The sequence below is a fragment of the Melanotaenia boesemani genome, chromosome 24, assembly GCF_017639745.1.
Source record: "Melanotaenia boesemani isolate fMelBoe1 chromosome 24, fMelBoe1.pri, whole genome shotgun sequence".
Classification (NCBI taxonomy): Eukaryota; Metazoa; Chordata; class Actinopteri; order Atheriniformes; family Melanotaeniidae; genus Melanotaenia; species Melanotaenia boesemani.
Window position 1 is genome coordinate 15,757,112 of NC_055705.1, and position 27,139 is coordinate 15,784,250.

The 27,139-nt window shown below is 39.1% G+C and overlaps 1 long non-coding RNA gene across 2 annotated transcripts in view; it reads left to right on the forward strand.

Annotated features, from left to right (window-relative positions):
* The window catches only part of LOC121635215, an 80,524-nt gene extending 61,831 nt beyond the window's left edge, over window positions 1-18,693 (forward strand). For both annotated transcript variants that reach the window (XR_006009364.1, XR_006009363.1), the window contains 2 exons: window positions 16,028-16,092; window positions 18,643-18,693. This is a non-coding gene — a long non-coding RNA (uncharacterized LOC121635215). The remainder of the gene's footprint in view (window positions 1-16,027; window positions 16,093-18,642) is intronic.
* The last annotated feature ends 8,446 nt before the right edge of the window (window positions 18,694-27,139 follow it).

Here is a 27,139-nt window from a genome sequence, read left to right on the forward strand (position 1 = left end):
GCTGCATTCACATCAGCTAGAAGAGTTTCTGGTCGTCAGGTCAGTTGTTCTTTCACCTCATTCATCATTGGGGCTTGGTACCCAATCTCTGGGGGGCGTTGATGTTCACTCCCCCTTCGGACCTATTTGCTCTTCCTTCCCATAGCATTAGCATGTGGTATCTCCTTAATCTCTAACTGTGATACGAGTTGTTTCAATGTCAGTGTAGAATGTGGGGATCAAAGTATTCATATATCCAACATTCTCTTCATGTAGCCCCACTCACTAGAGTTATTAGACAAGTAGCATTCCAACAGTGCCTTGTTAGCATTTGGTGTCCAGAGGCATCTATTTTGTGTTCCAGTAGCCTGTGTCTGTGTCGGTATGGGTGAAAAAACCACACTTGCCTCCTTTTTTTTCCATCCCAAGGCGTCACATTACAACTGTGTTTTGCTTAATAGCATCATGTCACAGCAACTGGATATCAACACATTGGCTGAACTGATTTAGAAAAAGGATATTATTGCAGGAAGCAAAGAAAAGTGGGGGAAAATGACATGGCAAGAGATGAGACAAAAGCAGGGTTTGAATTACAGGGGAGCTAAGGGGAGCTCGGCTCCCCTGAAAGGCACAGGAGCCCCCCCTAAAGACATTCAGCTGATACTATAAGGGGGATCCCTAAAAATAGTTCACTTTCAGGTTACATTTAATTTTTCAAAAAGGTTCCTGATTTGTCTTAAAAAATAGCATTAATTTGTCAGCTTTTTGTTTTATTTATTTCATTTAATTAATTAAATCCTCCAAATGTGATCCGTTCTGTTTTTCTTCAGCACCGTGGACAGCAGTGTTGTTTGTTTGTAGCATGCTGTGAGCGTCCATATAAAAAACACTTTACATACTTTCTTTTGTGGTTATTAAAATAACTTTCTGTCCCTGTTTCTGATTAAACAAACTGCATACAGCAGCATCTTTTTTTTTGTAGTAGTAGTAGTAACCACATTTTTGACCGTGGTACATGCATTAATATATATGCCCAAGCACGTGATTTGCAAAGTCATGGTGCACACCTGACAGACTCCCCCAAAAGCTCCGGTGTAATTCGAGCCCTCAAAAAAGTCAACATTGGAATGATTTTTACTGGTTGGAGAGCGCTCAGAGAAGAGACAGGATGCAAAATGGATGCTGAATTAGCTTTCGTTCAAGTGTATTAAAAAAGTTAAATAGTGGGATTTAAACCTACTATTTAATGAGATAAATTAATATGTAGCCTTAGGAACCACAATATCTTTTAAAGATTAAATAATGACATTTTGTTTTTAGTTTTGTCATATCTTGCAACTTACTCAGACTTTCATGTTCAGTCTTAAACCAAAGGATGACCCTAAATGAGGGTAAAAGGATACCCATAGGTACATTATTGATTAAACAGTTGCAAAGGGCCATTCATTATGTTTAATCTAATTTGTGTCTCATTTTAATCAAAATACTGTATTTAATGAATCTCCTTTTCAAATCTGGATTTTATTTGCTGAGAGAATTAAAGCTTTGAAACACCAGCACTGTGTTTTGTTTGGCTTGAATAAATAAATTAATTGAAAACTCTGCAGAGTTGATTGTAATGAATTCTAATTTCCCTCAGCTATCAGTAAAGCATAAACAGACAAACACTTGCATTATGTGTTCATGTGAATAGACAGTTTAGATCGCTGTTTGGTAACAATATTTGTTTGCTTACTTATTGTGTTCAAGGAGACAAACACGAGGCATGTCTTTTTATGCAGCTTCATTTCTTGTTAGTAGTTTGCTATTATGATAACAAGGATCCATTTGATGTTAGCAGGCCTTTTATCTTCAAATGAGCCATTAAAATGTCATTGTGTGTGTGCGTGTGTATGTCCATGTGAATGATCATTACACTTTCAAGGCCTGTTCAGGTCTCTTGAGTTTTGACTTACAATAATCCACTCTGAGGCTGCAGCAGTGACAATATTCTGATACATTTTACATATATATCTATATCTATCTCTCTCTCTCTCTCTCTCTCTCTCTCTCTATATATATATATATATATATATATATATATATATATATATATATATATATATATATATATATATATAGATAGATAGATAGATTTCTATATATAGATATATTTCTCTCTCTCTCTCTCTCTCTCTCTCTCTCTCTCTCTCTCTCTATATATATATATATATATATATATATATATATATATGAATTCAAGCTTTTGACGGTTTAACTGTCTTCAGTTGTTTACTGTGTAAGTAATAAACCACAGCATGATGGCACAGGAAATTAGAAACATTACTTGCTAATTTGATTGGCTGCAATTTTGAGATTTTTTTTAAAAGTTTGACATTGAGTTTCCTTCATAGGAGTTCAAAGAGTCATCCCACAGTCAAAGTATTTTCCAGTTTGCTATTATTAAGGTTGAACTGTCCAAAAATATTGCTTTCTGAAATCTGTTGATTGATATTTTCTGAAAGGTTTTCAACAGCTGGATCTTTTCAGTGTTATTGACCAAATAAATCTTTCCCATGGCCCCAAAATGACGTGAACTTGGCACTAGTACTTTAAACATATAGGCGGTACAAGCTTAACGTATGCATAGCGATGGACATACTGAGTGGGGACTGCTTGCATGTGTAACTAGCCTTTCTCCAAACAGTTTGTCAAATGTTCCAAAGTGACCTTAAGCAGTAGAGTAAATTTACAGTAATTAATTACTTTCCTGCACATTTCATTCAGTTTTGACCTGTACTGCCAGTGAGCTCAGGTTACGTGACAGAGGACTCAATCATATCAGATTTGTATCACTCAGTAAATGAGACCTGCTGCAGTGGCTTCATGTCTGTGGTATCACCGTCATAACCGACAAGAACATTGTCTTGGTATCTCTGCTGGAGTGGCAGGTAAGATGTAGGGCAGCCCCTCCAGTGCACCACTGGTAATTTAGGAAATCCTTATTGGCAGGTTGAGATGACAAGACAACCGTTTTTGTGGCAGTGCTCTGTAATTTGCTTGTTTTCCACTCTGCTATAGAGCTGACACACTGCAGGAGCAGACAAGCCAAGGAGCATTTCTTTATCTCTTTCACTCTGCCTCTCTCTTTCCCTTGCTCTCTCACCCCTTTCTCCTATTGTTGTCATTGTATTACTCAGCTCAGCGGCCTCGGAGTTAAAAAGAAAAACACAGGCTGCAACCACCACAGAAATCAGAGCCTAATGTCTAAAAATGACATGCTAAATGAGTGAAAACATGGTTTTCTGACTTTTTTTAGGACTTTGTTTAAAATGTAAACATTGAAAATACAATGAAGGATTTTAATGTACTGAATGTACTTGTGATCATATTTGGTTTTCTTCAATCTTCACTTGAATGTGACTAAAACAGCCTAAATTTAAGCTTAATAATCACATGATCTTTGTAACACATTTCTTTAGGTGTCCTGGAGCATAAATAAGAAGGACAAGGGTGGTTTTCCTAAACTGAAGTCATAAAATTAAAGAGATCCGTGACAAAGCTGTTGCTTTAATTTGAATGTTTAAATGACTAAAATGACCATTTTGCTGTCTTTGCCTCTTCCAAATGACACCACTGTTGCAGACAGTTAATACTGCTGCCTTACCCAAAGTTGTTTAACATGGAGCAAAATAAATATTAAGTTAGTATGGCACAGGTTGTCACATTGCATATTCTTGGTATCTATTGAGAAATTCATGTCTTTTTCTTTTGTTTCTACATGAGTTCATGTCCAAATGAAACAGTCAGTTTTAGTTGTAATTGTTTTAAGAACAAGCATTGGACACAAGCTGTACTATGTCTGTGCAGTACTGTGCGTGTGTCTATTCATACACACGTCGATGTCAAAATAACTTTGACAAACAGCTCTCCTGTTTACCATGGCGACGCCGGGGCCTGTGTTCTCCCGTCTCTACGGTAACCATGGCCCTGAGCTCTTATTGGCTCAGCCGCTGAACTCCCAGCTCGAGACAAAGAAGAAGGACCTGGCGCTGGTAATTTCTTATCACCAAATCCCATTAGGCTCAGGGTCTTTTTTTTTTTTCTCCCGTTTTTCTTCATTAACTCACACAAAAGTAAAATGGAAATCACCATATCCAGTCAGCTCAGCCCCTACTGTGACTCTGACTAGGCCCCCTAAAAACATCACTCCACTCTAACTCGAGCAGCATTAATACAAGCAGGACTTTCATAAAGTGCAATAATGGCCGGAAATGTAAAAAAGCTTTTTTCTTCCCTTGTTAAAATTTATTCTGAATAAGTGGAGCCATGTTAGATAAAGCAAATATCCTCCATATCACTTCAGTGATATTGCTAATTGATAATTAGTATTATGCATTGATCGTCATGTATTAATATGTACAGAAAATTATGGTATACATTTAAACAATTATTTTAAACCCAAAAAACTACAAGTAACAATAGTTTATTTAGTAGTAATCACCTGATGACATTCCAATAAAGACGCACTAATCTCAAAACCAGTTTACTAGTTTTGAGATTACATAAAAAAAGAAGAAAAAAAAAAAAACAACTGCTGTTTAACATCTCCTAAGCGCGTCCCTCATCAAGAAAATGATCTCTGCTTGAGCCATGATATCTGAAAGATGTGGTGTTTACAGGAGGGCGATGCAGAACAACATTTAAAGTTTTTCGAGGCACAATGTGTTAAACGGCTATATCGTAACCATCAAGCACAAATTGTCACACCAATGTTTTAAGCCATTTACATGACATTTTCCCAATATGTTTTTGTAAAATATAAAATAAAAGGCTTTAAAAAAAAAAAAAAAAAAAAATTAAGCACACAAATATCACCCCAGATCTAAATGTCATATACATGCTTATGTTTCAATGGCTGAGTCTTTATTAGATTCTCTCACCTCATGTTACCCATCACACTAGCTACGTTGACATGGAGCACTTTTAATCCAATCGAACATCCAATCCGAATAAAAATGTGCCATGTAAGCATGTCAGCTGATCCAATCGGTCTTGATAAGGAAAGAATTTTCAAACTGATCGAGAGTGGTTGTTTGACCATTTTCACAATTGGATCAGCAAGAAAAGATAACCATATCTGCTCATTCCCACTGTTTTGTGGTGTATGTTGTTTCTATGCATGTGAGCGTTACGTGACGTAAGATTTTCAGCAAAGACTGGAAACATCGCAGCAGCAAAACAAAACAGGACTGTGGCGGATACCTTTTTGTTAGAAACAGAACAGGTTTGGCATCATTGTGCATTTTGGCATTCAAAAGTTTCAAAAGAAAAACACTTCTTCCCAACCAGTAGGCACTGCGCATGTCAAAATGAAATTTGTCTGTCATGTAAGTACAATTGATCCTATCACTATCTAGCGCCCATGTAAACATGTCAGCAGGAAACTCTGATTAGATTGATTTAAATCGGATAGATTAAATATTTGTCCATGTTAACATAGCTACTGACACACTTTGAGGTAAAAACTTTACAGGGGATAGAGAAAAGGACATTTCAATTACAAAGACCTTACTGCATTATAATTTATTACCTTCTCTGGATCATCTGGCAGACATGTATGGTGAGAAATAGAAATGGCAGATTAATACCTACATGCTTTAAAGTTAGCTTGTCAAGTCATCATTTTAACCCAACTCAAAAAATCTTACTTTCCAACAAGCTGCATGCATGAAGGACAGCCAGATCTCCACTGGATCTGACATCTCTCAGCATACTGATAGTGCCTGATATAAGGCCATAATCACCACACAAGTGTGGCCCTGTAGGTGGTTGTTATGTGTATCTGCATGTGTATGTGTGTGCGCTCGTGTGATAAGTGCCCCTATGAAGGTGGATTGACAGACAAAGGCCTAATCACTCCTTGGCTGCAGCAGCCAAACAGCTCAGAGGAAGTATTGACCCAAAAGCACCGTAATTCTCTTCACCTAACACAGGCAGTTTCATGTAATACCTGTAATAACACGCATTCAGCTCAAAAGTAGTCATCAAAAGACCTTTAAGCATCTGATTTTGAGAGGTGAGCAGTTTGAATAAAAAGGACCCGAAGAGTATATTAGTCTGTAATAACAACATTGTCGCCCTGACTCACTTTTTTACTTCACTTTATCGCTGACTTTCTGGATGATTTTCACTCATGTTCTCTTTCTAGTTTTTAATTCTCACTGATTGGGTGTCATTTAAAAAGAAACATATGGATAAGCTGAGAACGATAATCTTTTCTAGCAGTGTTTTTCTAAAAAAAAAATGTAGTTGTGCTTGTAGTAATAAGATTTTCCCACCAAAATCACAGATGACTAAAAGTAAAGAGATGCAGTACAATTGAGATGTTTTAAGGTAACATCTAAAAACACAATTTTTTTTTTTTTAAGTTGGAGACCAACCATACATCTGGTTATCTTACCAACCAAAAGTAAATAAAAAAAAAACCTAATATTTTATATCAGTCCCTGCTTTTTAGTTTCTTTGAAAAAAAAACTTAGTTTGGAAGAGTTTAAGCACAACTCTTATATTATAAATTTTATAATTTTAAGTGTCATGTTCAGATCCCGATTGTATTTTCTTGATGGAACAACTTATTTTGAATCATTTCAGCAGAAATTAATCTGTGAAGTGAATCTGATGAGTGTGTCATGCAGTAAAATGAAAACACTAATCACAAGAGTTGCCCTTAACTGGAATAGCTAAATAATAGTGTTTATGTTATGGAATGACCAAGATTCACTGGAAATATTGTGGAAGCACAGCGAAAAAGTCATGTGAGGAAATCCTGTGTACATGGCCATTAAAATTCGATATTTGGGAGTAATCTGATCATTGTAATAACTGGAACGAACACATCTTCATGTATTTCTCTCTTTTATTCATTTTTTAAATTTTCAAAGAGAATAATCTGACAAGACCAGTGCATTGTCTCCTCCAAGTCCTGAAGAAAGTCACCAGTTGTCCTCATCATGTTTAGGTAGGTAGACAAGAATTGGTTCCCAAATAAGTGTGAATTTTCCACCTGAATTAATTCTCATAAATCTGAGTCTTTTCCTCTCTATGACAGAGGTCACATCAGTAGCCATCTCTGAAAGGAAGGGGTACAGGTAGACTTCCATTATATCAGGATAAGCCTTTTGGCAACAATAATCCCCAGCATTGTTGTAGGTGGGTTTGCTGTAGCCTTTGTGCAGCCAAGGAAGACAGGTTCAGCATCTGGTTGAAAAGTTATGTTGTAAGCTTTAAAGAACCACTCAAATTTGTCCCAGAATGCAGTCAGTAGGGGGCAGAACCTGCCACAGCATGGCGCAAAATCAGTAGCTAGACCCTTTTCCTCTGTTATTCCCCAGTGGTGAAATGATCTACCAAACTCTGTCTGATCCCTAGAGTCCTTATCTACTTTTAAGAGCAAGCTAAAGACTCACCTGTTTAAGGAGCATTTCCACACTTAGCTTAACTCTTCAACTCGTCGGAATGAGTTAGAAAGATTTGTCCAGCTCTTTGGCTCAAACTAAGCACTGAATAAGCTGTGTGCACTTACGCCTAAGATGATATTGTGTGATGAAATTGTGATCTCCCTATTTAACAAAGGACTATTGTAGGGTGGGGGACAAAATGCACTACTTCTAGCTCTACACGACAGCAGCTGTGTCCAACTGGACCCACAGCAGTCTACCACTTAATTATGACGTCCCCTCCTTTGATTTCTTGCTTTTGTTGTTCTTACTCTAAGATGTAAGTTGCATTGGAGAAATGCGTCTGCTAAATGACTGTAGAATAGAATAGAACCAAAAAGTATGAGTAATTGTGGCTTCTGCCACTCAACATTCATCACACATTGGTGAAACCGAGTGATCAATCTTGCAGCCTGAGTTTGGAATAATGAAGGTGATGTACAACCTTAAACTGAATTCATTGATGCATGCTATTAACCAAATCTATATGCACGTCTGAAATGCAATATAGTAAAAATCCTGGTCTACATTTTCAGAGTACTTCTGAGTATGACATACTTCTTTCAGAGTATGTACAAACATAATAATGTAACTTCCTGTTGTTTTCCAACCATCTGGTAGTGCAGTGGTTCCCAAATAACTCAGAGATGTTCATTTTGTCTTCTTATCTCAATGACATAAGGTTTTTTTTTTGTTTGTTTTGTTTTTTTTCTTTTGTTTGTTTTTTCTTCTATTCAGACAATAGGATGTTGTAACATACCTGACATGATTTGGATGCCACCTGCAGCCTTCTTCAGAAACGTCCACTGACAAATTGCTGATAACACGTATTATTTGACTAGACGAAGAAAAAAAAAAAAAAAAAAAAAAAAAACAGGTGACAAAGTTTTTTTTTTTTTTTTACCGCTACGTAGCAGTGTTGATGGTCTTCGTGCAAGTCGCTAATTTGGGAGTGAATAAGCTTGCAAAAAAAAAAAAAAAAAACCTACATCTGAATGCTTTACTTTATTTGCAAACTTCCTGCTGCTACACACCATCACGCTTTTCTTTTATGTTCTACTCACATTTAGATACTTCTGTCTTTTGAACAAAAGACCTTGAAAAGAAAGAAGTGATGCAGGTTTTTGCACATGCACAAAAAAAAAAATCAAATACACGAGTCTACATGAATGAAAATATTGGTGTATTGAGAAAAAATCTGAGTGGTAATCAGATTTCTCATAACCAGATAACTGACATCATCTGATAAAGCATACCACATTATTCTTTCTACATGATCCCTTTAATTATCTGATAACTCAAAGTTAAGTGTTGATCAGATTTTTGTGTGCATGTAAACAAGCTCATTGAAATGTATAAGCACACAACTTGTTTCTCTTTTTGTATGTTTTAGACCTGGTGTACAAGTGTGATGTTTTTGGCCATAATAATGCAGTGATGCAGACAATTAAAAAGAGTTCATAAACTCTAAAGTATCACTCACTTTGTTCTGAAATGCAAAAGTGCTGTTTGCATCATACATCCATACACACACGCTATCATTAACATCTCAGCTCACAATATCCCTGCCTGCATTCACTTATAGACACACACTGTTTAGCCTCTGATTTGGTATTCACGTCACAGAGATTAATCAGCCTGCTCATCCCATCTGCTGTTACACACTGATACACACACTACCTGCTTTTAGGGTAGGTGTGTGTGTGTCTGGGATGGGGGTTGGCATGTGCTTGACAGACAGGGAGAAAGGCATCCATCACCAATCTGCATATCTGCACATTAACACTGGACAATTCCTTTCATTTCCTACAGTGGCTGATAACCGTGGCCTCCTCTTGGCCTCTTTGTTATTCCTAAACGGTGCTCTGAGATTTTGTTTGAGAGAGGAAAAGGGAAAAGATCGTTGGCTGAAAAGTCACTCTTTTCTGTTGCCCAGCACATCCACTTACACATTAGGGCTGTCAGACAGACAGTGACTTTCTGCTGATTTATTCATCTATTCAATAAGTGAAACCATCAGTGAGATATTAAAAGGAATGATGGAGAAGACAAGCAGGAGGTCAAGCAAGCAGCAGATGTGTTCAGTGATAAAATAGATTTCAGAGTAGCTGTTTACTCTTGGCAGATGGACAAACTTAAGATTATTGGTGAGGCACTGAGACCACTAAGAAGTGGCAGTTTCATTCATTTCAAAATATCTACGTTCACATGCTGTATATCGTATTATAATCAGCAAGACCGGTTCTTGATGATGCTTCTCAAAGATCTCCACTGTGATCCTGATCTATGCATGATTATGTATTAGAACGCTGACTGGATGTAAGTGTCAAACTGCCATTTAAACACTTGTACTGACTGTGATAGATAAGTCAAAGTTGTCTTCTTGTTAAATGACGTTTTCATCTACACTGTTGGCCATGTACAGACGTGGACAAAATTGTTGGTACCCTTAGGTTAATGAACGAAAAACTCACAATGGTCACAGAAATAACTTGAATCTGACAAAAGTAATAAATAAAAATTCTATGAAATTTCTGACACTGGCCAGCACATTTCTCTCTAGAATCCCTTGATAGTCTTGGGATTTCATTGTACCTGCACAGATTCAAGACACCCTGTGCCAGATGCAGCAAAGCAGCCCCAAAACATAACAGAGCCTCCTCCATGTTTTACAGTAGGGACAGTGTTCTTTTTTTCATATGCTTCTTTTTTCCATCTGTAAACATAGAGCTGATGTGCCTTGGTAAAAAGTTTAATTTTTGTCTCATCTGTCCATAGGACATTCTCCCAGAAGCTTTGTGGCTTGTCAACATGTAGTTTGGCCTTTTTATGATTTGTTTTTAGCAATGGTCTCCTCCTTGGTCGTCTCCCATTAAGTCCACTTTGGCTCAAACAACGACGTATGGTGCAATCCGACACTGGTGTTCTTTAAGCTTGAAGTTCACCTTTAATCTCTTTAGAAGTTTTTCTGGGCTCTTTTGTTATCATTTGTAATTTCCGTCTCATTGATTTATCATCAATTTTCTTCCTGCGGCCACGTCCAGGGAAGTTGGCTACAGTCCCATGGATCTTAAATTTCTGAATAATATGTGCAACTGTAGTCACAGGAACATCAAGCTGCTTGGAGATGTTCTTATAGCCTTTACCTTTAACATGCTTGTCTATAATTTTCTATCCAATCTCCTGAGACAACTCTTTCCTTTGCTTCCTCTGGTCCATGTTGAGTGTGGTACACACCATGTCACCAAACTGCACAGTGACTACCTGTAGCCCTATATATAGGCCCACTGACTGATTACAAGATTGTAGACACCTGTGATGCTAATTAGTGGACACACCTTGGATTAACATGTCCCTTTGGTCACATTATTTTCAGTCTTTTCATTTTTGTCCCTTTTTCATGAGTTTATTTTTTTTAAATAATTCTGTTGAGTCATGGTTAAAAAGCAATGTCTAACTTTCATTGGTTAAATTTTATATAATTTTTATTTATTATTACTTTTGTCAGATTCAAGTTATTTCTGTGAACATTGTGAGTCTTTCCTTCATTAACCAAAGGGTACCACATCTGTACATGGTCAGGACAGGGGATTGGACTGAAGAAAAGACTGTGTGATTCAGTGGTTTCGTTAGCTTGGCAACTTTTCCATAAATTGGCGTCAAGTGAACAATTTGATATAAATGGATTTGGCAGCATGGCTCAGTGTGTAGACTGGTCGTCTTGTAGCCTGAGGGTTGTCGGTTCGATCCTCGGCCTGTCGAGCTTGTGTCAAGGTGTAACTGAACAAGACACCGAACCACAAATTACTCCTGATGGGTCTTCAGCTTTCGCCATCAGTATTGGAGTAGTAGCCTAGTGGTTACAGAGGTGGGCCAGGTTCTCAAGTCCCTGGGCTGGCAACTAAGGTAAACCACTGTGGGCCCCTGACCAAGGCCCTCAACCCCCCCAACTGCTCCCCGGGCGCTGGAATGTGGCAGCCCACTGCTCCTAGCAACTAGGATGGGTTCAGTGCAGAGAAATATAATAAAAAAATATAATAAAAACTTAATCGGATTGGATGAGCTCAAATTGAATGGATACTTTTTTTTTTTTAACAGTGGATATTTTTGCTCCAGCAAATGGCTACTGAATTGGTTAGTTAACAGAAAGTTAACCAGCATCTACTTGGAGAACTGATTTCTCTCTCTTTATGAAACTTCTGGGAAAAGTACATTTTCTGCTTTAACTATGACAGTTTAGTCTTATTTGTCTTGATAATGACTGCAATTTTGCCATTTCATTTTGGTTTTACAAAACAGGGTATGTAAAAAATGCCCCTTTCCCTCTTAAAAGTTCTTGTAATTCAGGAACACATTCAGAAGTACATCGAGTGTGTCCTCCTAACAAATACCCTGCCCCATTTAGTTTTAAACTGATCTGATATGTGTCAGCATCAAAACGTAACTGGTTGTAACTCTGTTTATGTTTCACATCTCGAACAGAAATCTCAATCTTAGTGACATGACATTAAAACATACCTTAACTGATACTTGAGCCAGTTTAGGGTCTTTCTGATTTTGGTGATTAGATGTTTCTAAGATCCTTTAACAAGATTAATATATAACCTTTGCATAGTCTTTATGTATAGATTCATAAGTGTGTGTGTGTGTGTGTGTGTTACATGGTCACACGCATAGTATGTTTGACAGCTCCAGTTATGAGGCTTTAAATGTTTTATGTAAAGCACTTTGAATGCTCTTGTACATGAAATGTGCTACACAAATAAACTTGCCATGTCTATAATAGCTTAATTTAAATGAACTCTGGGAGGTATGGATATGTGGCCTTGCAGCTGCCAGTGTGTTTGCATGCTTGTGTGTACTGACTCACATTAAATGACAAAGAGGTGAATGCTAATCTGCCATTATTCTCTAAAACCTTAATTGAGACAAGGGGATTGTGGCAGAGACGAGGGCAGAAAAGAAGTAAAACATGGAGAGGTTAGTAGTTGGCATATTGGATTTTTCCCATCATAAATCTTTGGTATTTTTTGAAAGGAACCTGATTTGTTGTGGTACGTAAAGACATTTAAAAATATTTAACTGTTAGTGAAAAGAAAAACTAACTTGATTTATTTGAATATCAAATTGAGTGAGGTAAAACAACTTGAACAGTGTTTAGAAGCACTTTAAAGCGACAGTTTAAAACAACAGTCTGCCTTTTATTTTAACTTCATGATTAGTAAGGCTTATGGTGGAAAATGAGAAGTTTTCAAGTTGCTGTGCAAACCCTACATTAGTAAGACAAAGTTAAAGTGTGTAAAATGAGAAGTAGCTTCAGTTATTTAACCACAATTTTCTAGTTTTCCTTGAAGACACTGTATCATATACTTCCATAAGGGATGCGTTTAGTGTTTATTCATGTTCCACCAAGGTGTATCTCACAATTTACTAAAGTTTTCTTATCAGGAAGTTGTTGCACCTTTTTTTTGTTGCCTGCATGGAAAACTTTGAATCTTAACTCTCCATTCAACAGACTGATTTGGCAGGCTTTGTGATGTCAACCAACCATTTCTCAAGAGGAAAAGGATCAGGCCACTAAGCTGAAAAAAAAACAACTAATGATTAGCTAGAAATGGCTACACAATGTACCCCTTACCTGTAAGGTTTCACAAGGTTTATTCTTGGGTCCATTATCATTTTCCTTCTACACGCCTCCTTTTGCTGGCATCATTCAAACTAATGACGTTTCTTACTATTTCTATGCTGATGACATTCAGCTGTATTAGTCTTTTAAGCCTTATCAGCTGGATAGGCTGTCCACCCTAGTCCACTATCTTATATTCTAAATTCAGTCAGTCTCTTACATCTTGTTATTTAACTGCTAAGTACAGAATTTTTTTGTAAAATTTGATTTCTCTCCAGGTTTTAATTTGTATATAAAATCCGTCTTGTTCCAGTTTCATTAAAGAACATTTCTAAATTGTGAAAATATGATTCTTGCGTTAACATACAGAGCCCTAAACAGCCAGGCTCCAGAGTATCTATCTTAGCTTCTTTACAAAATATGTTGCTGCTCGCTGTCTTTGTTCAGAGGCTCAGAATTTGTTGGTTGCTTCCCGTCCACAGTTAAAGACTAGGGAGGTACGAAGCTTTTGAGTCTGTGGCACCGAGACTGTAGAACAATCTACCACTACAACTATGTTTAGTTGACTCTGTGGACTCTTAAAAAGTGGTGAAAAACATTCTTGTTTAAACAGGCTTTTTGCTGAGAATGTTATTTATAATATTTAAAGTATTGTGTCCTATTGTATTTTTTATTGGCTTATAGAACTTAATTTTCTTATTTTATTCTTTTTCTGTACAGCACTCTGTGAAAAGTGCTTAACAAATACACTTTACTTACTTTAATTGACTAGAAATCCGGTTAAATTCACACATGTGGGTATAATGCAGCAAGTTGGGGATATAAGTTAAAGTCCTGGCCCCATGGAGAACAATTAGACTGAAGTTAGCAAATCTGAAGTAAGGCGAAGTTTTAAATAATTAAATTAGAATGATTTAAAACAGATAACCATCTAGGTAAGTTAAAAGTTACCATGCAAATTTCGTGCATAAGTGCATGAGAAAAGAAATGTTTTTAACCTGGATTTAAAAGTGTCCACATGTGGTGAAAGTTTAATCTCTATTGGGAGTTTGTTCCACTTGTTCGCAGCTGCTTTTGCATGTTTAGTCTGGATTATAACTGGACTTTATTATTTTTAAAAGTGTAATTACAGATGATTCGATTCAGTTGCTTCAGCTTCTGAATGCGGGTTTTATACAGTCTTGTGACCATATATATAATACTTTGTTTGATTAAAGTATTTTTCCCCATCCTGCAGAAATAAAAAGAGTCAAAGCTCTAGTGAGCAATTTATATGATGCAGGTCCCATCAGATCTCCTTATGTGGTTTGTCCTGGTGTATCTTCATAAAAGGTGATCTACCTTTGTGGCAGTTATGTCAGAAAGAGCTGAACAATACTAGAAAAACTTGCATGAGAATATATCTTCTTCATAAGAAAATTTAGGACTTTTTTACCATGTGGCTTGAATGGCCTCATTAGGCAAAGAATGATTGATTTTACAGTGATGTGATTGTTTATTTTAAAAATACATCTCAAAAGTTCATGAAAGAAATTACTTTCTAAAGACTTTCAGTGAAAACCATTTTTACTTGATCTTAAATTCTATCAACTGCAACACAAAGCACAGTAAAAGCCAGGAATATATTTACTTCTCTCTTCATCAGGAAATATGTAAGAATTGTTGGAAAAACTGTACACCCTGCATTGGCTGGTCCATCTTTCCACAGTAGACTGGACTACTGTAATGCCTCACAGGTCTCCCTAAAAAGTCCATCAGACAGCTGCAGTTAGTCCAGAACGTTGCTGCTTGAGTCTCCACTAAGACCAAGGAAGTAGATCGTAGAACTCCAGTCCTCACTAAGACCAGGAAAGTAGATCCTAGAACTCCAGTCCTCACTAAGACCAGGAAAGTAGATCCTAGAACTCCGGTCCTCACTAAGAAAGTAGATCCTAGAACTCAGGTCCTCACTAAGACCAAGAAAGTAGATCCTAGAACTCCAGTCCTCAGATTCTTACACTAGCTTCCTGTCTGTCTAAGAACTGACTTCAAAATCCTGCCGTTAGTTTACAAAGACCTGAATGGTTTAGGTCCAAAATACATCTTCTGTTTGCATTATGAATCAATCAGATCCCTCAGGTCATCAGGGTCAGGTCTAGTTTCTGTTCCCAGATTCAGAACTAAACGTGGAGAGGCACCGGTTCAGCTTTTATGCTCCTCACATGTGGAACAAACTCCCAGAAAACTGCAGGTCTGCTAACTTAGCAGTTTTAAATCAGGGTTAAAACTTTTCTATTTTCGGACTATTATCAAAACAACCATCAATTCCTCACAATGGAACAGTTTTTTTTTTTTTTTTACAGTTTAGTTTTTATTGCACTTATTGCTTCCTGCACCCCGCTGTAATGCTTTTAACCCTTTGATGCACTGTTTTTAAATGTATGCATGGATTCACTGTAACAAATACATACAAAACATATAGCAAGCAATATCTCAGACCCCAGACACTGCAGAGCAAATAAGAACTGACCTTAAGATTTATGCTAGAAAGTTACAGAAAGAATGAATATTGTCATCTGAAAGAATTTTCTTCCTTTTGGTTTAAACCAACAAGAAGAATGAAGTAAATAATTCTGCTGTTCAAGGCGGATGGTTGACAGCAATTGAAGCGCAGACATCATTTCAACAGTGCTGTCTCTGCTTTGTGTTTCCAGTATCGATATAATGAGAAAGAATCATCTGGTCAACTTTGCAGGAAGTTCAAACTTTTTGTGCTAAAGTTGCAGGTAGAGGTTTGGTTGTGTAGCTCCACGTTGCCAAATAGTTATTACTTCTCTTGGTTTGTTTTCATTTTATTGCCCTTTTAGGCTGTATGTTACCTGAAAGTTGGTGTCCTACTATATTGTTTTGCACTCACCTGTGGACACAACTGGGTGATTAACATTAGTTTTTCTTCTCTTTTTAGGATAAAACATCATATGGTGGCCAAAGGAAGAAGTTCAGTTGTGGATGCTGAATACCCTGCAAAATGTAAGAAAGTTAGTTTCATATTGCGTAAATGTAGAATTGCTCTATAGGTGGTATCAGTTTTTTACAGGTAGATTTATAAGAGCTACAAAATGCCCTCATTCCAACTCTGTGTAAGATTTGTTCATCCAATCCTTTGCCCTGTTTATAGCAGAGATATTTGGTGTTTCAGTGCAGCTTGTTATATTATAACTGATAAAAATCATAAAAGCGGTTCCTTGGTACTTGTGACCTCCAAATCCAAAAATATATAGTTTTTCTGGTTCAACATTCTTAAGACTTGAACTGATGATGCTGTGCTGAGAAAAATCAATGTTTCATGGTGAGATCAGAGTCAATGCTTTTCTTTTAGCCTGCACATCCATAATATTAATACATTTTATTAAAGAGTGCTTTTCACGACACACAACGATGCTTTACAGCAGAAAAACAAGAATAAAAATGCAATAAAATCAAAATCACTAAAAATTCCGAGAATACCCCCTTACATAAAATCATTTTAGATAATTAAAATCATTAAAGCCAACTCTGAGAAGAAATGTCAGGTAATTTAAATTTCAGGTAAGAGCAATCACAGATGTCTATAGGTAGTGAATTCCAGAGAGTGGGGGCAGCAGTTGAGAAAGCTCCGTCCCCCAGGTTCTGTATTTGGTCATGAAGGGAACAGAAAGAAAAGTGGTACCAGAGGAGCAGATATCATGGGATGGTATATAGTGATGAAGGAGGTCAGCAAAATGGGAGGGAGCCAGGTTACTGAGGGCCTTAAATGTGAGGAGGAGAATTTTGAATTGATTTCGTTGTGGAATGGGAAGACAGTGGAGTCTCTGGAGGATGGTGGTCGTTGTGGTCATGGGAATAGGTGTGAGTGAGGAGACGAGCAGCAGAGTTTTTAATCTATTGAAACTTGTTTAAAACTGTGTGATTTACCATACGGGATGCTACTGCAGTAGTTGAGTCTGGAAATGAGAAAAGCATGGGTGAGGGTTTCAGCTGCAGAACAGGTAAGAGATGGGCGATGCTCTTCAGGTGGAAGAATGCTGTTCTGGTGATTTGGTTAATGTGTTGCACAAAGGAGGTTATTGAGGGAAAATACAGAGGTTGCAAATGTAGAGGGATGAAGGCATAGAGGAGTTATCAATACTAAGACAGCTGGTCATGGTGGAATGAGTTGAGGGGGTTAAGGATTTAGTAGATAAGAGTTGTTGTCAGCATAGCAGTAAAATTGGAGATCATGGTGACATGACGTTTCCAAGGAGGAGCAAGTAAAGTATTAAGAGTAGAAGATCAAGCACAGAACCCTGGAGGACACCATGAAAAAGTGAGGATATGGATGATGAGCAGTTGTTCATGTACACAAATTGTTGACAATGTGTGAGATAAGATTTAAGCCTGTAAGTGCTGTACCAGTGATGCTGAGTCAGTTGTCCAGAGTCAGCAGAAAGAAAGATGTCATTTCTTGCTTTAAGGAGGGCAGTTTCTGTGTTTTGCATTGAATCCAGATTCAAAATTTTCAAAAAGTCATTGGAAAGACATGGGTTTAGAGTTGGGAGAAGAAAACATTTTCCAGAATTTGACTTGAAAGGTAGATCCATGTGCAACAGGAATATTTCCAACTTTGGCCAAGAAATGCTTATAATGTGCATGAAGCATGGATGAGGTGAATTGTCAGCACCTTCAACTTCAACCTAAAACTGCTTCTAATAACTACAGACCTTTTAAATTAGACCTAAATTTCCATTTGAACAATTGAATATGTCTTTGTATTAAATTAGTTGGACACACTCATATGCAAGCTAACATTTTCATTTGATAATATACAGTATGAAAAAAATAAGTTGTAATTAGTCCTGGTAATATCCAAAAGACTATACTTGGCTCTGTATGGTGACAAAAAATTACTAAATAACTTTTGCATGAAAGCTGTTTACATAATAGTAAAGAACTGAATAAAATACCACTCTATGAATCCCCAAACAAAGATTATATAGCTGTAAATAGCTGCAGTTTAACTTAGAAGATGATTAAATATAAAAGTAAAATAATAAACAAAAAACTGAAATATTGGAAGTTGCATGTGTAGATGAATTCTCCAGAAGTTGCCATGCATTGGTGTGTTTCAGCTTCAAACAGGTCTCTCCAGCCATCTGTTAACTGTAAGATATAATTGGCTAATTATCGTGAATGCAAAGCTGATGACAACAAAATCTCTAGAAGGGCTTTGGTGGATCTCTATTAACTACATTACAATGTGGAAACAATAATGGAATTGTTTCCACAGAAATAGAAATAGGAAAGGGAAAGCAGTATTTTTCATCCTTGAGTACCTTACTATCCACCTGTCACTCATGTCACTGATCTTCTTGGTAAACCAAGAAAATTGTATTTAGGTGTTGTGTGCTGTAGAGTGTAACCACTGTGAATAAAATAGAGAACAAGGTCTGATTTCTCGGATTAACTGTTTTTATCTGTGATGCTGTGATACCTGAAGGAACTTGTTCTGTTACTATATTCAAGTAATATAAACAGCTAAAATTACGTTAACCTGTCCATTAGAACGGGCATGAAGATCCAGAAACAGAGAAGGTGAAGCAGACGTATGAAGAAAGAGAGCAAACTGATCCAGAGTTAGAAGCAACTCTTTCCAGTAATGGGTCTGATTTGGATAACAACGTTTGGTCCTTTTCTGCATTTCCATCCAAATCACCAAAAGGTAATTCTGTATTTACTCTAAAAGGGAATGTGAGGGACCCCAAACAGGATAAAGCAGGTATAGAACATGGATAAATAAACAGACCAGGCTGTTCTATTCAGATATTTGGCATTTATATCATTGTATCCAGCAGAACAGGGGTGGCCAACGTTGGTCCTCGAGAGCCACAATCCTGCAGGTTTTCCATGCATCCCTGCAACAACACACCTGACTCAAATTAAATGGATCCAACAGCCTATAAGGATTTGAACAATGACTCATTAGTATGAGTCAGGGGTGTCGGTGCAGGGATGCATGGAAAACCTGCAGGATTGTGGCTCTCGAGGATCGACGTTGATCACCCCTGCAGCAGAACTCAGCAGGAGCACGAGGTCATGGTAACCTCCCTTATGTCCCACACATCTTTGTGTCTAAAATAACATTACAGTACCTGGAGATCATTACAATAACTGCTCCAATACTGTTTTTAACCTACTTTCATCAAAATTTCCCCCCCCCAAAAAAAGCCATCCTCAAAACCTAGCGATGTCCCTGGTTGGCACCAATGTAACACAAACAAGAACCACAACAACATTGCAGCTTAATGGTTTAGTGGGTGTATGGCTTCATTCAGATGTGTCATGAACATGTATTCAGAGACACCAAAGCGGTGCCAGAACTGTGCCTTTTTGATTTCATGTCCCTAAAAGTACACTTATTTTGTCTGTCAGACTGAAAGTAGTGTAATGGACATCTCATCAGTGCAAACTGACATGTGCGGCTACATAGAATTATGCATGTGTGGCTTCCAGGAGCAGGCTGCTGGCAGCACAGTGATAACGTGTGTTCTTCATGCTGGAAACAGAAATGATAGACGGAGCTGTTTCTTTCTCTTATCCTGATCATCTGTCCAGTTTGACTTGAGCAGTGCTCCTCACTCAGTCATCTTAAATACCTACCTGACACAGAAGAAGAGTTCCCCTGGCAGGATACTAAGAGCTGTGATCATGTTTAAAAAAATGAAATAACTATTATAATTTTTATTTAAGGAACATTTTGGCCACAGCTTCTCTTTATCATGTGATGACAAATTGTATATAAAACCAACAAGGCGAGCATTTTCAAACATGTTTAAAAAGCAGCAGAATTGCTCAATGGATTGAAATGTTGTTCCGTCACTTAGACCACCCATTAATTTCCAAACTGATTGCCTCAGTGTTTCACTTTCAGCCCAAGCCAAACTCAGTTCAGAGCCATGACTCCCTCCAACCCCCTTATTCTTCTCGTTGTCCTCTTGATCGCTCCATCGCTGTCGTGTCACTGCTTTTATCTCATCACCCAAAGCAAGCTCTTCATCTTATTGTCCTGCTGCTGCTATCTGCCTCTTTGTCACTGTGATGAGGGTCACCAGGTCAGCTGGAGGGCTTGTCATTAGCTGGGAGGGAGCTTGTATATGTCCCCAGGTGTAGACAGTATAACAAGGCCTTTAATCATCGCCATGAATAGGCTGCCGTATTTAGAGCAGAAATTTAAAGGTATTAAGACAAGAGTAAGGAAACTACATTAAGGACTGAGGAGTGCAGTAAATAGCTTGAGATACTTTTAATTTTTGATCTTCATTCAGCTGAATATAATGACATATTGCATTTAAATAAGTACTGATTTTGAATCCTTGTATAGAAGTAGAGAGCTTGTGTTATTTATAGATTGTCGGGGATCCAGTTCTTGAGCATCACAAATCACTAAGAATTGGACTTGAATTGAATGAAACTTAAAAGATTTTAAACTATAATAAATTAGCATTTTATGCGTCGTGTTAAACTGTCTGGCTTTTCTCTTTCTGATACTTTCTGTGCTGACCAGTTGCTCTGTGTCCTGCTATATCTACCAATGGAACAAAAGGGGCCAATGAGAAACTGCTGATTCTGTTTGAGTTGTAGCAAACAAGCTGACTCCAGAGCCGTCTACCAGCCTCCCATTTCATCTTTCACTGCTCTGCTTAAATTTGGGCATTTATACCTATGTGCTTCTATATTTTGGGGGAAAAAAAAATTAATATATAAAGCTGAATTGATGTTAAAGTACATTGTATGTGTGTGTACTGACTGACCTGTTGGTACGGTTTACTGTGGAAAGAAACTCTCAGTGGGCTGACTCATTTGCTCTTCTGTGTGTTTGGACATCAGCTTATTGTGCTTGCTGGTAATGAGAGCTGCTTAGCGTGTGATGCTGCCACAGCTGTTTGTTTAGGTGCTACTGTTCCGTGGTTAGGTATTTGCATACATGTGTATTTGGATGTCACTATTTGTTCAGCTTCGCCTCTTCCTCAAGGTTGTCTCATCACAGCCAGGAGACAAGTACAATACTGAGTTAGTGTGTTTGCCAGGGGGAATAGAATCTAAAGTAAACACATGCTTGCGCCTCTTTCCCAGGTGGAGTTAGATGAATGAATCAAGTGGTATTGACAAGTGAGCCACTAGCTTAGGTCGGGGTGTGTATGTTACTCTAAAACATGAGAGGAAGGGAGGGGGATTGGAGTAGACAAAACAGTTTATTTTTTGCTCATTTGTCTTTTTAGCAAAGCTGTGAATGATTGATTTTTTTTTTTTTTTATTCAAATCATGACTCTAAAGGTGAATAATTCAATCTGTTTTAGTAACAAGTTTATCAACACACAACTGTAATCTGATAGTATAGCTGTGAGCACAGCAAATTTATTTATATCGCTCATCCATGTCTTTATGGACCTTGCTTTCTGCAATGGTGCACAGTCATGTTGGAACAGGAAAGGGCCATTCCCAAACTGTTCCCACAAAGTTGAGAGCATGGAGTTGTCCACAATCTCTTCATAGTGCAGGGGTGTTATGACCTCTGTGTCTAGAGATAAAAAGGTCATTAACAAACCAGGCCGGAGTCAACTTAAACGGTATAACAAAAAATTTTATTACAATAATCCAAAATCAAAATACAATTTCCTATAAACTGAAACTCAAAACGGGTTCAACTTCAAAATATTTAATATCCTACAAACAAAGAATTTACCGTTTCTGGCAATAAAATAATAAATATAACAAAAGGTGTCCTTTACGGGTATCCAATAATGATTTCTACATACAAAACAAAACAAATGCCAACCTAGACAATTAATATGCTGGGACTTCCACAATTCTACTAATAAACCAAGTTACCTCTAATAACAAAAAAACCCTCCTCCTAATGAGAGTATTGCCAATCCTAAATCCAAATCGCCTATAAACAAGATTTAATAAAACAGAACGAGGGTGTCTTTTCTCTAGACCAAAATGCTGTCACAGAAAGCTCTTACAAATTTACTCAGTCAACAACAAACCCATACAGGGTGTAGTGTGCAAAGAGATTCCAAAACCGGCGAACTGTGTGCCCACGGTACACAGCTGCCTCAAATGAAACAATAGACACAACGGGTTGTGGTCCATATATATCTGGACAGGTACAGACGAGGACCCCACATACACATCGAAGTGCTGCAGTGCCAACAGAAGGGACAGAGTTTCCGTTTCAATAGTGGAGTAGCGCAGTTGGTATCGGCTGAACTTCCGGGAATAGTAGCAGATGAGGTGATCAGTCCCATCCTCGCCGGTCTGAATAAGCACGGCACCGGCCCCCATAGCGCTGGCGTCTACTTCCAGCTTAAAGGGTTTCGCCATATCTGGGGCAGCTAACATGGGCGCGTTTTTGAGGAGCGCTTTAATACTGTCGAAGGCATGTTGACAGTCCGGAGTCCACAGGAACTCCTGCTTGGGACTCAATAGTGAGGTCAAAGGGTTTACAACTGTAGCAAAATTCCTGCAGAAATTCCGGTAGTATCCAGCCATACCTAGAAATCGTCGTAATGCTTTTCTGTTCTCGGGGGCTGGGAACAGAGTGATGGCTGTCACTTTGGCCTCTATTGGGTGCACTACCCCTTGTCCCACCTGCCGGCCTAAATACGAGATGGTCGCACGGCCAAATTCACATTTGGCCAGATTCAAAGTCAAGGAAGCACCAGCCAAACGTGAAAACACCACATCTAGAGCAGTCATGTGTTCCTCCCAAGTGTTCGTGTACACAACCACGTCGTACAGTTCGACACGTTCGAGAACAGGGTGTTCACTAATTGTTGAAACGTTGCCGGGGCATTACACAGTCTGAACGGCATTACGTCATATTGCAGGAATCTATCTGGGGTAACAAACGCAGATATCACAGAAGCTCATTCTGTGAGCGGAACTTGCCAGTATCCTTTTAATAAGTCTAACTTTGTAACAAACCGGGCTGATCCAATAGTGTCTACGAAATGTTCCACCCGGGGTATCGGAAAGGCGTCAGTAACTGTAACAGAATTAACTTTTCTATAGTCAATTATGAAATGAGGGGATCCATCCGGCTTGGTCTCTAATAAACAGGGGCTCCATGGGCTGTTACTGACCCTGGCCAAGCCGTGTTTTAACAAATAGTCAGTTTCTTGTTTAATTAATTCACTTTTTACGGGGTTACAACAGTATGGATGTTGCTTAATCGGACGGCTGTTCGTGGCTTCTATATCATGTCAGATGATGTGAGTGCGGGTCGGGATGTCATTGAACAAAATGCGGTATTTCTCAATTAATGAGAGGAGATCCAACTGCTGGGTGTCTGATAGATAGCATAATGTGGACGGGAGCGAAGCCAGCATTTCCGTGTTCGTTAACCGTGTCGCTACTATGGATTCAACTTTGAGGGAGAGGTCACTCTCATCTAACGGAGTGTCCCCCAGCGTTACAAACGCACGCTACCGTACCAAACGGTGCGTGTAACACAAGTGATGAGGCTTCCCCCTTTTGTGATTCCATGTTGGGTGACACATAAGCCTTCAGCATGTTTATGTAGCAAACACACGTTTTGCGACGGCGGTCGGGAGTAGCAGTTACATAATTTGTCTCATTTATGCGCTGTTTAACCATATAAGGTCCCGAAAACTTGGCATCCAGCGTTGTCCCGATTACGGGGAGCAAAGCCACCACTTTGTCTCCCACCGGGAACTCACGTGTCACCGCTTTCTTATCATAAAGTCTTCATTTTGGACTGAGCCAGTTTTACCGAGGCAGACGCGAATTCCCTTGAGCATCTTAATCGTTCCCGAAACTGTGAAACAAACTCAAACATTTACTTCGGGAGACGTCGGTGTCTCAAGTAACTTTTCTTTTAATACCTTTAATGGTCCACGCAGTTCATAGCCGAAAACGAGTTCTGCAGGGCTAAATCGTAAAGATTCTTGATGGGCTTCTCGGGTCGCGAATAGGAGAAACGGTAGTCCTTCATCCCACTTATTCCCTTCTGTCTGCCAGTATTTGCGTAGCATCGACTTTACTGTCTGGTGCCACCTTTCAAGTGGCCCCTGGCTTTCGGGATGGTAGGCAGTGGATGTGGCATGCTTAATGTTTAACTCAGTCAACACTTGTTTAAACATTCTTGACATGAAGTTAATTCCCTGGTCCGTCTGAATAATACGAGGTAATCTGTAAGAGAAAAACTTCAATAAAGCTGCTGTTACTGAGCGAGATGTTATCCGGCGCAACGGAATTGCTTCAGGGTAGCATGTAGCGGAACACATCAAAGTTTCCCGTCCTAGACCAGGGAAGGGGGCCCAAACAGTCTATTATTAAACGTTCAAAGGGTTCGGATACGGCAGGGATACATTGAGGAAAATAAGTATTTGAACACCCTGCTATTTTGCAAGTACTCCCACTTAGAAATCATGGAGGGGTCTGAAATTTTCATCGTAGGTGCATATCCACTGTGAGACATAATCAAAAAAAAAAAAAAATCCTGAAATCACAATGTATGATTTTTTAACAATTCATTTATATGATACAGCTGCAAATAAGTATTTGAACACCTGTCTATCAGCTAGAATTCTGACCCTCAAAGACCTGTTAGTCTGCCTTTAAAATGTCCACCTCCACTTATTATGCTAAATTATAAGCACCTGTTTGAGGTTGATAGCTGCATAAAGACACCTGTCCACCCCATACAATCAGTAAGACTCCAACTACTAACATGGCCAAGACCAAAGAGCTGTCCAAAGACACCAGAGACAAAATCGTAGACCTCCACAAGGCTGGAAAGGGCTATGGGGCAATTGCCAAGCAGCTTGGTGAAAAAAGATCCACTGTTGGAGCAATCATTAGAAAATGGAAGAAGCTAAACATGACTGTCAATCTCCCTCGGACTGGGGCGCCATGCAAGATCCTAAGAAAGGTGAGGAATCAGCCCAGAACTACACGGGAGGAGCTGGTCAATGACCTGAAAAGAGCTGGGACCACCGTTTCCAAGGTTACTGTTGGTAAAACACTAAGACATCATGGTTTCAAATCATGCATGGCACGGAAGGTTACCCTGCTTAAACCAGCACATGTCAAGGCCCGTCTTAAGTTTGCCAATGACCATTTGGATGATCCAGAGGAGTCATGGGAAAAAGTCATGTGGTCAGATGAGACCAAAATAGAACTTTTTGGTATTAATTCCACTCACCGTGTTTGGAGGAAGAAGAATGATGAGTACCATCCCAAGAACACCATCCCTACTGTGAAGCATGTGGGTAGTAGCATCATGCTTTGGGGGTGTTTTTCTGCACATGGGACAGGGCGACTGCACTGTATTAAGTAGAGGATGACCGGGGCCATGTATTGCGGGATTTTGGGGAACAATCTCCTTCCCTCAGTTAGAGCACTGAAGATGGGTCATGGCTGGGTCTTCCAACATGACAATGACCCAAAGCACACAGCCAAGATAACCAAGGAGTGGCTCCGTAAGAAGCATATCAAGGTACTGGAGTGGCCTAGCCAGTCTCCAGACCTAAACCCCATAGAAAATTTTTGGAGGGAGCTCAAACTCTGTGTTTCTCAGCAACAGCCCAGAAACCTGACTGATCTAGAGAAGATCTGTGTGGCGGAGTAGGCCAAAATCCCTCCTGCAGTGTGTGCAAACCTAGTGAAAAACTACAGGAAACGTTTGACCTCTGTAATTGCAAGCAAAGGCTACTGTACCAAATATTAACATTGATTTTCTCAGGTGTTCAAATACTTATTTGCAGCTGTATCATACAAATAGTTAAAAAATCATACGCTGTGATTTCAGGACTTTTTTTTTAGATTATGTCTCTCACAGTGGACATGCACCCACGATAAAAATTTCAGACCCCTCCATGATTTCTAAGTGGGAGTACTTGCAAAATAGCAGGCTTTTCAAATACTTATTTTCCTCACTGTGGAATGCAACGGGGCACGAGGTATTTTCTGATCCGGCTTTCCCACAATTTGACAAATGTGACAGCTGTGGACGTGTTTAACCACGTCAGCTTTCAATCTGGGCCAATAAAAATGTTAACGCCCGCCTATAGGTTTTATTTACCCCCAAATGACCTGACTAGTGGTCGTCATGGGCCAACTGTAACACATGTTGACGAAAAGGCGCCGGTATCAACAATTTGTCTCTCGATATTCCAGTCTGCTCCTGGAATCACAACTGGACACCAATGTCGCTTCAACACCCCATCTTGCACATAGAATGCTCTATCTCCAGTCATCAGTCTATCAGCACTCACCACCTCCTTAAAGCACTTGTGTAGCGTAGGATCCTCTGCCTGCGCTGCACACAGTTGCCCACGGGAAATCAACAGCCGGGAAGCAGCCGGCTAAGCTTTTATGCCAGCCACCTCCTCCGACGGCAATCCACCCTCCCCATCTGAAAAGGGTGAGAACAGAAAACTGTCAGATAATATAATATCATCCTCCACTGACTGTTTCCTGCGGGCCTGAGCATGGGTTACCACACACATCTCTCTGACGCCATCCTTCACCAGATGATCGAGAACTTCCAAAGCTGGGACAACTCTGCCTCCAGCAATGTTGTTACCTAGGAGAACAGAAATATGATGAATGGGCAACTCAAAACACACAGCCATAGGGAACACACCAGTCAATAAGTCAGTTTTCAAATGTACCAAGTGTACAGGCCGGGGCGCATACCCCATTTCCACACCCTGCAGGATTATGCTATACCCAGCATATGTGTCCTGCGAGAAGGGTAGCGTACTTGCCAAAATAAGGGACTGGGAAGCCCCTGTGTCATGAAGCACCTGTACTGGCTGTCCTTTAGTTGTACAGCCCGGAACCGACACAGTCCCATTCATCAGGAACAGCTTAAAACAGGGATCAAGGGTGTGACTAACCTGATTTGCTTCACCTGCGCCATGAACAAGACCCACATCCTTTTGTTTTGGAGGGGAGGAAGGGCTTTTCTGCTTGAGTTTCTGGCACTGGGCAATTAAATGTCCAGGCTTATGGCAGTGAAAGCATGCTC